Source organism: Trachemys scripta, chromosome 1 (assembly GCF_013100865.1).
Source record: "Trachemys scripta elegans isolate TJP31775 chromosome 1, CAS_Tse_1.0, whole genome shotgun sequence".
NCBI lineage: Eukaryota > Metazoa > Chordata > Testudines > Emydidae > Trachemys > Trachemys scripta.
In genome coordinates, this window is record NC_048298.1 from 238,019,248 (window position 1) to 238,039,175 (window position 19,928).

The following is a 19,928-nucleotide window of genomic DNA, read 5'->3' on the forward strand; positions in this document are numbered from 1 at the left end:
ATTAATCCCAGAGTGGAGGCAAAACCTTGGAAACCCCACTATCCTGAACAAAAACTTTACGCAAAGGTGAAATTTGTAGGCTGACGCTAAAGTAGGCCTGCTTTGATATCGCATTTTATTTTGATCCAATTTGGCACAATACGTAGGATCAGCTCCAAGTTAGTAAGTAGATATCAGCATTCAGTATCGGTTTTTTTACTGTTCTCTTAACAAGACTCTGTTTGACAGTTCATCCCAACCCATACCTTGCTGTTGCTGTCAGTATAACAACTGGTATTCTTTACTCACTGCCTGATGCAGTACTGTAAATATATCTTTTCTCACCTGCTGTTTCCTTATGACTTTTGTCAAGTCAAGGGTGTTTACCTAGTTTATAAGTAGATAAAGTATCAAACCTTTGGTATTCAATAAATTTGTAAGTCCTTGTCCAACAGATACTAAAGGAATTTATCCATGGAGTAGACGACAGCTTGGTAAAACCAGCTAATATAAGGGCTAACAAAACATTTATTGTATATTCATCAATGTAATAATATTGTCATCATTCTCTTTTGCTATATGCACAGTATTTGGGAGAAAGTAGTCACTTCTTCCAGACATTTTAATTGTGTATCACTTTGAAATTGGCGTGGATGTTAAGAGACACTTTTTCATAGTAAAAATAGCTTAAGGGGAAGGAGAGTGAAGACGGACAAGAATAGGAGCAAAAACAGTTTTCAATCTTGGCGGAGAGGTTTGTTCATTCTTTCCTTGGTTTTAATTTGAGTGTCTGGTTCTTGCCTTCCCCACTGGCTTCGGAGGTTTTATTCAACTATGATGAGCTTTATCAGCTTTATTTTCCTTTAGGTATTGTCCCTCTTACCAAATGTTTTTTTCATGCCACTGTCATACAGACAAGATACCATCATGCAGCTTAAGTGTCTGACAAAGCTCTGCAGCCAACATCTTATTGTGAGGGCTTCTAAGCAACTTGAATCAGTCTAAAGCTCAACAGTTAAAGGTTTATGTTCTAAAATGCATGAAGTCTTGCACACCATTTATTAAAAATCGTAGTGCTTTGAGACAGAGCAAAACTTATCAAACACAAGTTTAGTTTGCATAATATCTGACTTCTTGGAATACCTAAAGAAAGATATATTACAAGCCACGTGCTGTTTTAGTTGGCTTAAATGCAAAAGAGGAACCAATATATTTAAAATATATTACAGAAGACATTTACCTAAATCTGTACCAATAAATAGGAAAGGTACCACAATCAGAATTACAGCAATGGATATACTTGTGTATGTGGCATAAAAGAAAAAAGGAATTGAGCAGTTTTCTGATACCCCAATTTATCTGGTCTGAGGAGAAAGGAGTTAGCTACTGACCCTGGATAGGCCCATAGGTATATGGTATCTCTCTCTCCCGAAAAATGGTATTTTAGGTAAGGAACACCCGAATGTCTTGAAATACTTATGAGACAAAACTGAGAAGAGCAGAAATGAAAATTAATCTAAAGGGGACTCTAGAAACTGATTGTTGCTAACTTGAGGTCTTGGGAACTTTAACAATTCTGGTAATGCTTGATGTTACTTGAATTGGATAGTGTTGGGTTTTTTGAAAGATTGTAGGTTTTTTATATAGGTTTTTCAGCCTTTGAAAAGTTAACTTTTTAGTATTTTTAAGAAAAGGATCAAATTCAGGCAGGTTTAAGCAGGTGTAATTCTTTTGATTTTAGTGGAGATACACCCACTTTCATCAGGTCTGAACTTGGTCCACTGTGGGTTTAATTGGGAGGAAGTCCAGAATCAGCATGTAAATTAGAATGCACACTCTTATGTCTTTATGAAAGTCAGTGGATTCCATGATGCCAAGTGCTTCAGACAAGCAGTAATCTTCAAGAGTCAGGCTAGCTTGCAAAGCAGTTAATTGCTTTTTCTGTTAGTCTGTTATGCCTTGGGGAAATTCTTATAGCTTGTCTTTGCTGCAGTGTTAGCTCGAGTTGTATCTTGAGTCTTGCCCCTAATCTTATTCCCCTGTATGCATACAAGTCTTGAGCTTGAGTTAAGTGGTTCTTTAAATTCAGCTAGCTGGCCCATCAGAGTTGAAGCTCGAGTGCTGCTGACTCGAGAGCTTATAATGTAGTGGGGACTCAGCTACTCTGTACTGTAGAACTGGCAGTTTCTGAAAGCGACAGTTTTAAAGGCACAGCTGCAAACTATCCTGATGAAGGAAAGATAGAGTCATAATGATCTCTTACCATTTTTCCTATCAGGAGCTCTTTAATGACTTGAAAATAAAAAAGGAATCCTACAAAAATGGAAACATAGACAAATTGTATTGATGAATACAAAACAATAGCGTAAGTGTGTAGGGACAAAATCAGAAAGGCTAAGGCACAAAATGAGTAACACATAGCAAGGGACATAAAAGGCAATAAGAAGAGGGTCTATAAATACATTAGGAGCAAGAGAAAGACAAAGGAAAGTGTAGGTCCACTACTTAGCAGGGAATATGAGCTAATGATGGATGACATCAAGAAGGCTGAGGTGTTCAACATCTATTTTTGCTTCTATCCTCACTAAAAAGGTTAATTGTGACCAGATATTCAACACAATTAACATTAACAATAAGAGTGAAAGAATAGATTAAGGAATATTTAGATAAGTTGGGTGTATTCAAGAACGCAGGGCCTGATGAAATTCACCATAGGGTACCTAAGAAACTAGCTAAAGCAATCTCAGAACCACTAGCAGTTATCTTCGAGAAGTCATGGAGGACAGGTGAGGTCCTGGAGGACTGAAGAAGGGCAAATATATAGTACCTATCTTTAAAAATAGGAATAAAGAAGACCCGAGGAGTTATAAACTAGTCAGCCTAACTTTGATTCCTGGAAAGATACTGGAACAAATTTTACAAACTGACTGTTTAATATACCTAGAGGACTGTAGGGTACGATCAATAGCCAGTGTGGATTTGTCAGGAACATATTATGCCTAAGCAACCTAATTTCCTTCTTGGACAGGGTTACTAGCCTAGTGGATGGGGGGAAGCAGCGAATGTGAAATATCTTGATTTTAGTAAGGCATTAACACAGTCCCACATGACATTCTGATAAGCAAACTAGGGAAATATGTTCTAGATTAAATTACTCTAAGGTGGGTGCATACCCAGTTGAAAGACCATACTCAGAGTAGTTTTCAATGGTTTGCTGTTAAACTGGGAGGGCATATCTAGTGGGGTCCCTCAAGGTTCTGTCCTGATACTTTTCAACACTTTTACTAATGACTTCTATAACAGAGTGGAGAGTATGCTTATAAATAGGGCTGTCAAGCGATTAAAAAAATTAATTGCGATTAATCGCACTGTTAAGCAATGATAGAATACCATTTATTTAAATATTTTTGGATGTCTTCTACATTTTCAAATATATTGATTTCAATTACAACACAGAATACAAAGTGTACAGTGCTCACTTTATATTTACTGTTGATTACAAATGTTTTCACTGTAAAAAGAAAACAAATAGTATTTTTCAATTCACCTAATACAAGTACTGTAATGCAATCTCTTTATCTTGAAAGTTGAAATTACAAATATAGAATTATGTATAAAAATACTGCATTCAAAAATAAAACAATGTACAATTTTAGAGATTGCAAGTCCACTCAGTCTACTTCTTGTTCAGCCAAATCACTCAGGGTATGTCTACACTACGAGAGTAGTTCGATTGTACTTAAATCAAATATGTGGAATCGATATTACAAAGTCGAACGTGTGTATCCACACTAAGGACAGTAATTCAACTTTGTGAGTCCACACTAACAGGGCAAGCGTCGACATTGGAAGTGGTGCGCTGTGGACAGCTATCCTGCAGTCCCCGCTGCCCATTGGAATTCTGGGTCGAGCCCCCAATGCCTGCTGGGGGAAAAAAATGTGTCGAGGGTGGTTTTGGGTAACTGTTGTCATCCAACCGTCACTCCCGCCCTCCTTCCCTGAAAGCGCCGGCGGGCAATCAGTTCGCGCACTTTTCTGGTGAGTGACAGCGCGGACGCCACAGCACTGCGAGCATGGAGCCCACTGCGACCATCGCTGCAGTTATGGCCGTTGTCAACACCTCGCACCTTATCATCCACCTTTTCCAGAGGCAGATGCTGAGAAATCGGGCGAGGAGGCTAGGGCAGCGCGGTGAGGACATGAAGTCTGAGAGTGGCACAGACCTCTCACAAAGCACGGGAGGCCGCGCCGTGAACATCATGGTGGTAATGGGTCATGTTGATGTTGTGGAACGGCGATTCTGGGCCCGGGAAACAAGCACGGACTGGTGGGACCACATAGTGCTGCAGGTCAGGGATGAATCACAGTGGCTGCGAAACTTTCGTATGGGGAAGGGAACTTTCCTGGAACTTTGTGAGTTGCTGTCCCCTGCCCTGAAACGCAAGGACACCCTGATGCGAGCACCCCTGACTGTCCAGAAGCGAGTGGCCATAGCCCTCTGGAAGCTTGCAACGCCAGACAGCTACCGGTCAGTCACGAACCACTTTGGCGTGGGCAAATCTACCGTGGGGGTTGCTGTGATCCAAGTAGCCAATGCAATCGTTGGGCTACTGCTGTCAAAGGTTGTGACCCTTGGAAACGTCCAGGTCATCATAGATGGCTTCGCCGCGATGGGATTCCCAAACTGCGGTGGGGCTATAGATGGAACTCACATCCCTATCCTGGGACCTGACCACCAGGCCAGCCAGTACATTAACCGAAAGGGCTACTTTTCAATGGTGCTGCAAGCACTGGTGGACCATAGGGGACGTTTTACAAACATCAACGTAGGATGGCCGGGCAAGGTTCATGACGCTCGTGTTTTCAGGAACTCTGGTCTGTTTAGACGGCTGCAGGAAGGTATTTACTTTCCGGACCAGAAAATAACTGTTGGGGATGTGGAGATGCCTATAGTGATCCTCGGGGACCCAGCCTACCTGCTAATGCCCAGGCTCATGAAGCCCTATTCAGGCGCCCTGGACACTGAAAAAGAACTCTTCAACTACCATCTGAGCAAGTGCAGAATGGTGGGGGGAGTGTGCTTTTGGACGTCTCAAGGGGAGATGGAGAAGCTCACTGACTCGCTCTGATCTCAGCGAAACCAATATCCCCATTGTTATTGCAGCTTGCTCTGTGCTCCACAATCTCTGTGAGAGCAAGGGGGAGACCTTTATGGCGGGGTGGGAGGTTGAGGTGAATAGTCTGGCTGCTGATTACGCCCAGCCAGATAGCCATGCAATTAGAAGAGCCCAGCGGGACGCGCTGTGCATCCGGGAGGCTTTGAAAGCTAGGTTCCTCAGTGAGCAGGGTAACCTGTGACTATTAAGTTTGTTTAAAGAGAAGCTGAACCTGCCCCTGTTTCTTTACCCACTTACTGTTGACTATCCTCTCCAGCTACATACCCCGTTCACCCCGTCCCGCCCCCAACACACATTTAAAAATAAAATAAATGGAACTTTGTTAATGAACACCATTTTCTTTATTACGGATTTTGCGGTAAAGTGTTGAAACTGGGACGCAGACTGTGGTGGGGAGCGGGCATAGTGATGGAAAGAATGCTTCTAAACTCAAGGAATGACTGGCTCCTGCTACTAGAGTGGTCCGCAGTGGTGGACTGATTGTTTCAACGGAGCCTGCCACCCCTCCTGTTCGGGACTCTGTGTGTGGGGGCTATGTGACTTTGTGGCGGGGGAGGACGGTTACAGATCCCCTGCTGCGTGGCTCTGTGATCCAGGATAAGGACTGCTGCATAAGATCTCTATCCGCCCTCCCCTGCCACAAAGTCACATGCAGCGGGGCTCTGTCCTCCTGCCTCCAGTCCTGCAGAACATCCACAAGGCGCCGGAGCATGTCCGTTTGCTTCCTCATTAGTCCAAGCAGCGTTTGAGTCGCCTGCTGGTCTTCCTGCCGCCACCTCTCCTCCCATTCGCTGTGTGCTTGCTGGTATTGCGACATGTTCTCCCTCCACTGGGTCTGCTGGGCCGCATCGGCTCGGGAGCAGCCCATAAGTTCTGAGAACATGTCGTCCCATGTCCTTTTCTTTCTCCGCCTAATCTGTGCCAGCCTCTGCGAGGGGGATGCCGGGATAGATCGGGAGACATTCGCAGCTATGGGATGGGAAAAAGGGAGTGAATTCCTCACAAAGATCACTTTTTGTGAACAATGAACATAGTCTTTCTCTGTGAACAAGACCATGCACAGCCCCTATCACATGCGCACTCAAGACAAGGTCGAATTTTCGACCTTCGCATTCAGTGCCTGGGGTCTTTTAGTGGAGATCAGACAAGGGGGGCAGGACAGTGGAATTCGGGTAGCAGGCTGATATGGTAAGCCGTAGACTTTTGTCTGCTTAAAACTTAAATTATAGCAGTGCCCTCCTTTCACGTTCAAAGCAATGCTCCTATCGTTGGCCAGTTCCTGCTGCTGGCAAGCATGAACTCTGCCCCGTCCCACCCCCTCGCGGCTGTCCCTGGGAAAGATCCTTGTATGCTGCCCTTCTCCTGCCTCAACCGCGTGGCTGTAAACCGCCGGTGACAGTTCTGTAAAGGAACAGGCAAGCAGTTCCAATAGTAACATTCCCCTAATTCTAAGCAGGTCACCATGAGCGATATCACTCTGCTGAGAATTTCTGAGACTGAGAAAGAATGCATGCTGCGTGAAAGCCAGCAAAAACCAGGGCCATATGCCTCCATGCTCTGCAAGGCAATGATCCCAGAGTACCTGATGATAGCCTGGCGAGGAAAAGTTTCCCACCACGGAGGACACAATAAGGCCGCTCTCCCCAGGAATCTCATGCAAAGGCTTTCCAATTACCTCCAGGAGAGCTTCGTGGAGATGTCCCATGAGGATTTCAGCTCTATCCCCAGACATATAGACCTCCTTTTCCAATAGCTGCACTGGCAAGGACTAAAAAGTAGAGCGCCTAGGGCAAACTAATCATGATAAACAGGACATTGTTAGATTCTTTTGCAGTAGTTGCACTGCTAAGGACTAAAACGTTAAGCGCCATGGGCAAACGAATCATGAAAAACCCATTGTTAATATTCCTGTTCTGTTCAAAATAAATGTTTACATGTTTAAAACGCTTACCGACTGATCCTTCCCCTGATTCAGGGTCTGGGTTAATGCCTGGGGACGGTTGGTAGGGGATCTCTGTGAGGGTGATGAAGAGATCCTGGCTATCTGGGAAATCAGCGTTGTAAGCGCTGTCGACTGCCTCGTCGTCCTCCTCACCTTCCTCATCTTCCCCGTCCGCTAACATCTCCGAGGAAGTGGCCGTCGACAATATCCCATCCTCAGAGTCCACGGTCAGTGGTGGGGTAGTGGTGGCGGCCACACCTAGAATGAAATGCAATGCCTCGTAGAAACGGCATGTCTGGGGTTGGGATCCGGAGCGTCCGTTTGACTCTTTCGTCTTCTGGTACGCTTGTCTCAGCTCCTTGATTTTCATGCGGCATTGCATTGCATCCCGGCTGTACCCTCTCTCTGTCATGGCTTTTGAGATCTTCTCGTAGATCTTTGCATTCCGTCTTTTCGATCGCAGCTCCGAAAGCAGGACTCATCGCCCCACACAGCGATCAGATCCAAGACTTCCCGATCAGTCCATGCTGGGGCCCTCTTCCTATTCTGAGATTGCATGGTCACCTCTGCTGGAGAACTCTGCATCGTTGCCAGTGCTGCTTAGCTCGCCACAATGTCCAAACAGGAAATGAGATTCAAACTGCCCAGACAGGAAAAGGAATTCAAATTTTCCCGGGGCTTTTCCTGTGTGGCTAATCAGACCATCCGAGCTCGGACTGCTGTCCAGAGCGTCAACAGAGTGGTGCACTGTGAGATAGCTCCCGGAGCTATTAGCGTCGATTTCCATCCACACCTACCCTAATTCGACATGGCCACGTCGAATTTAGCGCTACTCCCCTCGTTGGAGAGGAGTACAGAAATGGAATTTAAGAGACCTGTTGAACTAAATAGCTTCGTTGTGTGGACGGGTGCAGGGTTAATTCGATTTAACGCTGCTAAATTCGACATAACCTCCTAGTGTAGACCAGGCCCCAGACAAACAAGTTTGTTTACATTTGCAGGAAATAATGCTGTCCACTTCTTGTTTACAGTGTGACCTGAAAGTGAGAATAGGTGTTCTCATGACACTGTTGTAGCCAGCATCGCAAGATATTTACGTGCCAGATGCGCATACTTCAACCACCATTCCAGCGGACATGTTGATGACGGGTTCTGATCAAAAAACATCCAAACCAGTGCGGACCGATGCATGCTCATTTTCATTTTCTGAGTCAGATGCTACCAGGAGAAGGTTGATTTTCTTTTTTGGTGGTTTGGGTTCTGTAGTTTCTGCATCAGAGTGTTGCTCCTTTAAGACTTCTGAAAGCATGTTCCCTATCTCGTGTCTCTCAGGTTTTGGAAGGCACTTCACATTCTTAAATCTTGGGTCGAGTGCTTCTTTATGTTTTGTGAAATCTGAAGTGAAAGTATTCTTAAAATGAACAACATGTCTGGGTCATCATCTAGGGTGACCAGACAGCAAGTGTGAAAAATCGGGACAGGGAGTGGGGGGTAATAGGAGCCTATATAAGAAAAAGACCCAAAAATCAGGACTGTCCCTATAAAATCGGGACATCTGGTCACCCTATCATCATCCAAGACTGCTATAACATGAAATATATGGCAGAATGCAGGGAAAACAAAGCAGGAGACATACAATTTTCCCCCAAGGAGTTTAGTCATAAATTTAATTAACGCATTATTTTTTAACAAGCGTCATCAGCATGGAAGCATGTCCTCTGGAATGGTGGCCGAAGCATGAAGGGGCATACGAATGTTTAGCATATCTGACACACAAATATCTTGCAATGCTGGCTACAAAAGTGCCCTGCGAATGCCTGTTCTTATTTACAATGTCACCTGAAAGTGAGAAGCAGGCTACAATATCTCCTATAAATGTAAACAAACTTGTTTGTCTTAGCGATTGGCTGAAAAAGAAGTAGGACTGAGTGGACTTGTAGACTCTAAAGTTTTACATTGTTTTGTTTTTGAGTGCAGCTATATAACAAAAAATTCTACATTTGTAAGTTGCACTTTCAGGACAAAGAGATTGCACTACAGTACTTGTATGAGGTGAATTGAAAAATACTGTTTCTTTTGTTCATCATTTTTACAGTGCAAATATTTGTAATCAAAATATACACTTTGATTTCAATTACAACACAGAATACAAGATACATATGAAAATGTAGAAAAGCATCCAAAATATTTAATACATTTCAATTGGTAGTCTCTTATTTAACAGGGCAATTAAAACTGCGATTAATCGGGATTAATTTTTTTGAGTTAATCGCGTGAGTTAACTGAGATTAATTGACAGCCCTACTTATAAAATTTGCAGATGACACCAAGGTGGGAGGGGTTGCAAACCCTCAAAGGACAGGAGTAGAGTTCAAAATAACCTATTCTAGTATAACCCCATAGTGTAGAGACAGTATACAGTGATGGAAGGGTTTTATTGTGTCGCTTATTCTTGGATTGACCTAGCTTTGTCTACACAAGGGGTTAGGTCAGCATAGATACAGTGCTCAGAGGTATAGATTTTTCACAGCCCTGAGCACTGTAGCTATGACAACCTAAATTTTAAGTGGCAAAGAGTCCTGTGGCACCTTATAGACTAACAGACGTATTGGAGCATAAGCTTTCGTGGGTGAATACCCACATGCATCTGACGAAGTGGGTATTCACCCACGAAAGCTTGTGCTCCGATACGTCTGTTAGTCTATAAGGTGCCACAGGACTCTTTGTCGCTTTTTACAGACCCAGACTAACACGGCTACCCCTCTGATACTTAAATTTTAAGTGTAGACTTAGGCCTTAGTGGATGTCTGCAGGCTCTGGAAGTGGTGCATTGATTCACTTTCCGAAGGTTACCTTTGCAACTATAAAGATTCTCTCCCACGGCCATCAGTTTTTTATTTAGATTTATAATAGACAAAAAGGTATCAGGAGCTTTAGATTCCTTTAACTGTGTTTAAAAACAAATGTAAAAATAAAAGCAAAAACTTGAGGTCCTGATTGACAACCTCATTCTTTTGGATGTGAGCCCTTTGGTCTTGTCAGTGCCTTCCCTATTAAGTTTGGCAGGGTTGCTTGTGATGGTAAATTGCAGCAAATTTGCACCATGTGACAGTTGGTTTTTTTAATGCTCTTTGGATGTGAAATTCTGCTAAGAAGGCTATATGCTGTTGAGAATTTTCATCCACTGGTTCATGTCATTAAATATTCCAGATGTATCTAAAAAAATTAAATATTGTATATATCCATACACAACCGCTCTTTGTACAAAGTTTAGGATCAAGGCAGGACTGAGCTCTCAGTGTAGCAAGTAATGCTTAAGTTCTTGGAATTTAGTCTAAGAGCAGGCCTATCCATAGAAACTGTAGGATGCAAGCGTTGATTTTCTTTTTAAATGTTCCATTATCTTAAGATCAATTTAAAAACTAATCTTCATTATTGACTGGCCTGCAAAATTTTCTTTTTTATAATCTAAAGTCATTATTAGTTTATTCAAAGCTGTTCGAAACAGTGTTTTCTTCTGTGTTCCCTAGGTCAGTGTGGTCACTAAGTACAGTATATAGCCCCATACCAGTAGATAGAAATAAGAAATTCCAGTAACATTTATGCTGTCGGCACCCTGTAAGTGTGTCAGTATCAGCTGAGAAATACAGGTTACTTCCTGTTGTAGCAAATATAAATGACTCAGTCTGACACAGTAAAGCTTTTAATTAGCTTTTTCTTTTTCTTTTTTTTATCCTCTTCTCACTCTTCACATGGCTATTTTAATGTGTTTTCTTTTTAGATAACTGGTTTGTTTTTATCTATCTACCACATCTCCATATGGAGCTATCTCTTTGTGGGTGGCCTAATGACTAGTCATGTCATATTAACAAAAGACGCAGGAATTGTCTCACGAGTTTACAAGCCCCATTTTCCCACGTCTCTTACCAAAAACATTTGGAGCCTTTCCTTATGGTGTTTCTGCAGAGCCAAGCCAACCACTTCCACCACATTAGAGTTTATGGACAGTCACTGTGGTACAGTGATGATCTCTGCTTCCCTTTTCATTCAAATCACACTTTCATCTGTATGACATACTTCAATCCTGGAGTTCTAGTCTGACCTCCTGCATAACACAAGCCAAAGAACCTCACTTGGAAAATTCTGCATCAATCCCATAACTACAGTTTAATTAAACAGAAGAGGTTTTGGTACAGGTGAAGATATGGCACACAAAGGGAGCTTATTTCCCTTTTGGTACAACAGGTGCTATTTTTTTTCTGATCACGAAGCAGAAGTATACTATGCCACCCATATTCAAGAAAACACTACTACCTGTGTATCAGTACAAAGTTCCTAGCTTTCTTAGAGGCAGGCACAAAAGTCCTCCTCTACCTAAAATGGGGCTGAACTAGCATCTACTTCACCTAGGTAACATACTCTTCATTAGAAGTATAACTGATAAAGGACAACACCCAGGTCTTTCTTCTAGAGCCTAATATTTCCTTTTGGGGTCAGTACTTTGGGAATTGAATCTCTTAAAGTTCTTGCTGGGATTATAAGGGAACAGACCAACTTTCTCAGGCCCAGATTTCAGTATATTTGCTAAGTCTTGAGCCTTCTGTCTTGGGGCAGGTGTTGAAGAGGCTTTACCTGTAGATGTTTCTCTACCTAAAGGAGTCATGGGAGAAGGGGAGGAACCCATAGCAGCCTTCTCCCAGTGGCTGTAAAGGTATTCCCACATGTGGGTCAATCTGATATTTTGGACCACTGAGTTGTAGGGAAGACAGAGCAGAGGCACAATGACTGAGTTCTGCATTCTGTGAGCTGGGGGGAAAAAATCTCTATCTCCCTCTCACTGATTCATATTACTGGGGACCTGAACACCAAATCTATCAAATTTGCTCTGGAGAGTGGAACTTCTTTAGGAGGTCTGCTTGAAATGGAGTACTCTCAAGTAGACCTGGTGATTGCCTGGGAGAGCAGAGATCAGGGACTACTATGTCAGCTCCAGGGACTTTCTGGCCCTTAGAGCTGATGCCCTCTCTCAGCTGTGGGCAGGTTTCTGCAAAGGGCTGCAAGGCCTCTTGCCATAGCCATCTTAATGGCTCTATCCTAGACCTTGCAGCTGTGGTGTTTAGAATTGTTAAATTTCCTTTGAATGCTTCCTGTATCTTCCAGGTGGGATTTGTTTTGTCAAGGTCTAGTTCACCAGGAAAACTTGACAAGACCTTTTTTTAGAGTGATTTTTTTCAGACTTTGGGATTCACCATGGTTCTGCCTATGTTTAATCTACACCTCATTATCTTATTACTGAGTCTGGAAGTTGGAGTATCTTTAAGGTTTGCTTGGTATAGGACTAGAGAGGTTAATCTCACCTGTGCTCCAGGCATTCTGGCTCTTGTCAAGGATGGGCTAAATAAAGGTTTGCGTCTTGGCTCTTGGATCACACAGTTGTTCGAAGGGACAGGCTTAATTATTCCTTGGTCAATTTACACCCGAAGATGGTCAGGATCATAGAAACAGCAGCAAGGTTCAGAATGAGGCCTTGGCCCCCTCTTTCTTCCTTGGACCTGAAGCTTGTCCTGAACATCCTAATGGATCCTACTTTTGAGCTCTAAGCTCTAATGTTTGAGAGTTTGCCTGTGCTCAGGACTATTTTCCTATGGACAGTTTTTGTTCCAGAAGAGTGGAGAAACTTTCAGTCATTCCCTCTAGCAATCCCTCCATTTCCCACCAGGAAACAGTGGTCAGATTGGTCTTTGTGGCTCTGCTAAAAATCTCTTCACCTGTACACCTGGTTCAAGGGGGTGTCCTTTCTTCATTCTGACACTTTACCAGGAATGAGTAAGAGAAATCTGATTGTGAGAAGGGCATTCAGGTTCATGTTTCAAAGGTATCCTTGATTAGGAGATAGATCATCTTTGGATGAGGACTCCAAGGAGGTTGCATCCTCCATAAGTAGATGGTATTACAAGCTTTTCTTTTTAATTGCAGCAGCATCTTTAGCTTCCATAGTAGTAATCTCTGAGTAGACTGTTGGGGTCTGCAACTCTCTGAAAGATTACTTCAACATTGGTGTGAGGGGGAATCATCTTTGTACAATTAGTGACCCAGATTTTGAACTACTAGTATTGAAAAAGCAACAGCATATATGTTTTGTACTTTCTTTGTCTTTTACAGTGTTTGCCAGAATAATAAGATAAATGCTTGCTCTATCTAGGTACTCTGTGCACCTCCCAAGTATTTAAAAATAGAAATAACAATCTTCCTTACAAACCTATAGGGGAGTTAGCTTAGAGGTTGTTTGTGAGAAGAGAGTGGGTATATTCTGTATGTGGGTGAAGAAATTATTGAGGGGAAAGCTAAATTGAATCAATAGATTCTGTATTTAGTCCTGAAAGTGGGTAGTCCCATGATTGTTCATTTCTCTTATGCTTCTTTGGTCTTTTGTTTAGGTAAATTTTTCTATTAGTCTTTGAGAATCTGGCAGACAGGTTTCCGGGGTGGACCATACTGGTGGTGAATCTTGCCTGGCAATATGGAGAGTTTTATTTCTGCATGCAAGGTGGAGCAAAGGGTTCTTTTTTCCACATCCATCATGAGCAAGCTTGTAGTTTAAAGTCAAGTATTATGATTAATCAAAAGTGGACAGGCAAAGGAGGGATTCAGTAGCTCATCACATCTTGCACATAATCAGTTGACTTATGCTGAGAAAATCCTGTTCTTTACAGGCACATGAGCCAGATTTTACTGCAGTTTGTCAGAAGGACTAATTGAAGCAAAAAATAGATGTGATTATACTGTGAAGCTTTTGTTTGAGCTGTAGGAGAAAGAAATGTCATCTCACATGAAGTTACAGTCAGGGAACACAAGGAAAAAGACCGAAGTAGAGCAATCCAGGGCACCTTGCCGGAAAAAATAACACCCAACAGTTTGAATACATTGCAAGCTTAAGGTACATTTCCACAGCAAAAAACCAAAAACAAAAAAACCATGGCAGCAAGTCTGAGAGCCCGGGTTAACTGACTCAGGCTCATCCTGCGAGGCTAAAAATAGCAGTGTAGACATTTGGCCTCAGGCTTGATCCCAAACTCGGAAATCTGGCGAGGGAAGAGGGTCTCGGGTCCACCTAATGTCTATGCTGTTATTTTTAGCCCCATGCTACCATGAACCCAAGTTAGTTGGCCCAGGTTCTGCGACTTGCTGTTGCAGGGTTTGTTTGGTGTTTTTTTTTGCTGTGGAGACATATCCTGACTTGCTTATGTGTGCAGACCCTTTACTTGTAAGGATACTGAATGGTGCAATATGCTTCCATGTATGACACTTAGCCATAGGAGTGACTTTCTGACTCCGATGTTTTGAGGCTGACTGTGTTGTGAAGCTGGATATGTTGCATGGTATGATTGTTATTCTCTTTCTTTCATAGTCCTAGAATAAGTTCAGAAGTAGTGGGAAAAGACAATCCAGAATGAGGTGCTAACATTCTCTCCTCCTCCCTGCTGCTTTCTCAAACTAGCTAAATCTATGCTATAGTCATGTTCTTGATGAAGTTGTAGCTTCTTAGGAATATGTCTTTAGAATTTTCTGATAAGGTTGAGGAAATCCCATGCTGCCCTTTATTTTGTAGGTGTAAAAATAATATGTGATCATGTAATTAAAGATTGAATCATAATGCATAAGCTACTCCTGAGGGCATTCTGCGTGTCCCCCCACCAATTAAAAATTCTGCGTACAATATTCTAAAACTCTGCAAGTTTTATTTGTCAATATATAAATGCAGAGGCTCCAGCATAGCAGTGGGGAACACAGGCCACTGGCCGCACGAAGGTGGGAGATCACCCTGCAGTGTCCTCACCCCGGGGACACGGACTCAGTGGTGAGGCTGCACCCAACCCTGACACAGCACAAGGCCTGGGTCTGCCCCACAGACACCCTGGGGCCCTGCTCCTTTGCACCAGGCACACCAGGAGTGGGACAGGCAGGCTCATCCAGGCAGGATACAAGTGTGCAGGGGCTCAGTGTGGGGGGATCCAGGTGTGTGGGGTAAGAGGTTTCTGTGTGGGACAATCTGCGTGCAGGCAGCTCAGTGGGGGGTCTAGGTGTGAGGGGATCTAGATGCACAGAGGCTCATTGAGGAGGTTCCAGGTGCAGGTGCAATGAGATTCTGCAGGGGCTTCCAGGTGAAAGTGGTTGGGGCTCAGTGGAGGTCTCAGCAAGGGGGTCTGGGAGCTGGGGGAGTGGAGTTTGGTGGGGTAGGGGTCTGGGCGCAGCTAATTGGGTGTCAGTGGCCTGGAGGTCTGGATGTAGGGGCTAGGGGCGGGGCATCAGGGTAGGGGTTTGAGTGCCGTGAGTTCGGTGAGGGGAGTGATCTGCGTGCAGAGGTGGGAGTCTGGAGGCAGTGGGTCTGGGTGCAGGGGGCTCCAGATGCAGGGGTTGAGGTTCAATGGGGTGGGGTTTGGGTATAGAGGGCTAGGGCGGTTCTGGGTATATGGGATGAGGCTTGGCAGGAGTGTCTGGGTATGGGAAGTCCAGATGCATAGGAGTTGGGCGGATGGAGGAGCAGCTCCCTGTACAGTGACCCCTCCCCCCGGAGCGGAGGAGTGATGGGGGCAGGAAGCAGGGGAGCATGCTGAACTTCTTGCAGCTGGGGGAGGTTTCTGGGGGTTGATCTGACACATCCCCAGCCACTCCTTGCAGGGGAAGAGGAAGTCACATCCTTTTGGGACACCCAGAGCATGGGTTGCATCCCTGATCATATTGGCTTGGATGGACCTATCCTCCATGAACTTCTCATTCTTTTTTGAATTCAGTTAAACTTTTGGCCTTCACAGTATCACCTGACAATGAGTTCCACAAGTTGACTGTGTATTTTGTGAAGAAGTACTTCCTTTTGTTTGTTTTAAACTGCTGCCTGTTAATTTCATTGGGTGACCCCTGATTCATGTGTTACGTGAAGGAGGTAAATAACACTTCTGCATTCACTTTTTCCACACCATTCATGATTTGATAGACTTTAACATATTCCCCCTTAGACTCTTTTCTAAGCTGAACAGTCCCAGTCTTTTTAATCTCTCCTCACATGAAAGCTGTTCCATGCCCCTAATAATTTTTGTTGCTGTTCTCTGTACTTTTTCCAATTCTAATATATCTTTTTGAGATGGGGCAACCAGAACTGCACACAATATTCAAGTTGTTGGGTTTACCATGGATTTATATAGTGGTGGTATGATATTTTCTGTCTTTTTATCTATCCCTAACATTCTGTTAGCTTTTTTGACTGCCGCTGCATGATTAGCAGATGTTTTCAGAGAACTATCCACAGTGACTCCAAGCTCTTTCTTGACGGTAAAAGCTAATTTAGACCCCATCATTTTGTATGTGAACGTTGAATTTCATCTGCCATTTTGTTGCCCAATCACTCCGTTTTGTGGAATTCCTTAGTAACTCTTCACAGTCAGCTTTGGACTTAACGGTCTTGAGTAATTTAGCATCATCTGCAAACTTTGCCATCTCACTGTTTCAACCTTTTTTCCAGATCTCCTTTGTAAAAACAGACCATTTATTCCTCCCCTTTGTTTCCTAGCTCTTAACTAGTTACTGATCCATGTGAGGAACTTCCTTCTTATCCCATGACTAGAGCCAAATTCACGGCCATGAAAAACGTGTCATGCATTACGAAATCTGGTCTCCCCCTGTGAAATCCAGTGTTTTGTGTGCTTTTACCCTATATTATATGGATTTCATGGGGAAGACCAGCATTTCTCAAATTGGGGCTTCTCACCCAAAAGGGAGTTGCAGGGGAGTAGCAAGGTTATTTTGGGGGGGCCTCTCTTACTTCTGCGCTGCCTTCAGAGTTGGGTGGCCAGAGAGCGGCAGCTGGTGGCCGGGCGCCCAGCTCTGAAGGTGGCACCCCACCAACAGCAGCACAGAAATAAGGGTGATAATACCATACCATGCCACCCTTACTTCTGCACTGCTGCCTTCAGAGCTGGGCGGCCAGAGAGTGGCGGCTGCTGACTGAGGGCCCAGCTCTGCAGGCAGCCACGCAGAAGTAAGGGTGGCAATACCATACCATGCCATCCTTACTTCTGCGCTGCTGCTGGCGGCAGTGCTGCCTTCAGCTGACATTCTGCAGCTGCCCAGGTCTGAAGGCAGCGTTGCTGCCAGCAGCAACGCAGAAGTAAGGGTAGCAGTACCGCAACCCCCACTACAATAACCTTGTGACACCCCCAACACACAACTCTTTTTTGGGTCAGGACCCCTACAATTACACCACCATGAAATTTCAGTTTTAAATAGCTGAAATCATGAAATTTACGATTTTTAAAATCCTATGACTGTGAAATTAACCAAAATAGACCATGAATTTGGTAGGGCCTTACCCATCACTGCTTACTTTGCATAAGAGCTTTTAATGAGGGTCCTTGTCAAAAGCTTTCTGAAAGTACACTATACCCACTGGATCACCTTGTCCATATCTTTGTTGACACCCCTCTCTTCCCTCCCTTTAGATTTCCCTTTAGAAAAGCCGTGTTGACTTTTCCCCAACATATTGTGTTCATTTGTGTCTGATAATTCTGTCTTAATTCTGGCATTTCTTAACTCTAAACTTCTTGATGGTGCAACCTTAACATTCTTTTAATATAGATATTTTTGTGTCTATTTATAGGCAGAGCAGGTAGCACCAATTATACTTAAGGTTGCCCACGCACTTCCAATTATAAGACCACTTTCTATAAATATAGAAGAGGTCAGGGAAAGTAGTCCATGCATAAAGAGTATTACTTTTGTACTGTGGGCACTGTAGCTTGTAGCAAGCAGCTCAACAAATAAACTAAAAGGTCTTCATAATAGTGACGCTTATTTAAAGTAGCAAAGCTTTACAGAATCAGTAAGAAGATTAAGCTGCAATAGAAGAGGAAAAAAATGCAATTACCAGGTTAGCCAATTAATCTCAAAAGACAGAGTTCTAATAACAGTAGTCTAGTTGTTTTACAGCCATAAAATAAAGATGGGGAAGAATGTACCATTTATGGTGTTAGGAGCTTAATTAGCTTGCCAGCAAGAAGTATTCAGACTCAAAGATTTTTCTAAATGATTTAAAGATTCTCAAAGAAGGTGAGTGCACCTGTCAGGGGTTTTTTTTTTTTTTTTAAGAGCAGTATTACTACCTTTACTTCCTCCTCTTCTTTTAGTTTTAACGTTAGTAATTTGTTGTAATAGTTTTTTTGTTTGTTTGTTTTTATTCTCTGAAAAGGAAACAGCTGTAAAATTGAACACTGCTACATAAAGAGCACTTTTGTTAAGTGGTTCAAGATAGGTGGGACTTTTCCCCATGGCCAATGCCTCCTGCAGTCCTAAAGCTCTCTTCCTGCACTGCAAGTCGTAGTAGTTCATATTAACCTTAAACTCTGGTTTTAGGAGGAAGCAAAGGAAGTAGCTCTGCAACCAACTTCGTGCCACCATGTTTTGTAAACTTTGTGAATGTGCCTCATGCAAGTCCTTTATTTCCTATATCTATTTGCAAACTTGAACAAATCACATCTCGTTTTCCTCTTCGGTAAGGAGAATGCCAACCGAAATCAGTGGAGCCTTTCCATTAACTGCAGTGGGGGTTCAGTCAAGCCCTAAAATGGGGTTAATAGTGCTTGCCCACCTTTATCAAAGCACATTGTGATCTGTGGATTGAAAAGCACAGTATGTTAGTATTTTAATGTATTGCATATTTCTCACATCCCGGTCTCTTGTTACATTGTCCATCTAGTCAAGAATGGGTTGGGCATATAGCTTTGTGGACAGCCCACTGGTATTGCTGCTGGGTAAACCATAGAATGTCACTACAATATAATGTCCTGTTTTTCTCTCCCCATGTTGATTGTGCTAATTTGGTAGCACTTCCATCCCCTGCTTGCCCAGGGAGGAAGAGGCTGCACCAAAGGGATATTTTAAATATATTTTTATATTTTTAAGGGTCATAGGCTCATAAGCTAAATATGAGTCAACAGTGTAATACTGTTGCAAAAAAAGCAAATATTCTGGCATGTATTAGGAGGAGTATTGTAAGCAAGACACGAGAAGTAATTCTTCCATTCTACTCCATACTGATAAGGCCTCAACTGCAGAACTGTGTCCATTTTTGGGTGCAACATTTCAGGAAAGCTGTGGACAAATTGGAGTAAGTCCAGAGAAGAGCAACAAAAATGAGTAAAGATCTAGAAAACATGACCTATGAGGGAATATTGGAAAAAAATGGGTTTGTTTAATGTGGAGAAGAGAGTCTGAGGGGGGACATAACAGTTTTCAAGTATATAAAAAGTCGTTACAAGGAGGAGGTAGAAAAATTGTTCTCCTTAACCACTAAGAATAGGACAAGAAGCAATGGGCTTAAATTGCAGCAAGGGAGGTTTAGGTTGGACATTAGGAAAAACTTCCTAACTGTCAGGGTAGTTAAGCACTGGAATAAATTGCCTAGGGAGGTTGTGGAATCTCTGTAATTGGAGGTTTTTAAGAGGAGGTTAGACAAATACCGGTCAGGGATGGTCTAGATCAGTGGTTCCCAAACTTGTTCTGCCGCTTGTGCAGGGAAAGCCCGTGGCGGGCCGGGCCGGTTTGTTTACCTGCCGCGTCCGCGGGTTCGGCCGATTGCGGCTCCCAGTGGCCGCGGTTCGCTGCTCCAGGCCAATGGGAGCTGCTGGAAGCGGCGACCAGTATGTCCCTTGGCCCGTGCCGCTTCCAGCAGCTCCCATTGGCCTGGAGCAGCGAACCACGGCCACTGGGAGCCGCAATCGGCCGAACCCGCGGACGCGGCAGAACAAGTTTGGGAACCACTGATCTAGACCATCCCTGAC

General features: G+C 43.5%; 1 protein-coding gene across 3 annotated transcripts in view; it reads left to right on the forward strand.

Moving 5' to 3' along the window:
• DCUN1D2 (defective in cullin neddylation 1 domain containing 2) overlaps positions 1-19,928 on the forward strand; it is a 66,667-nt gene that overhangs the window by 20,803 nt on the left and 25,936 nt on the right. The window lies entirely within an intron of this gene.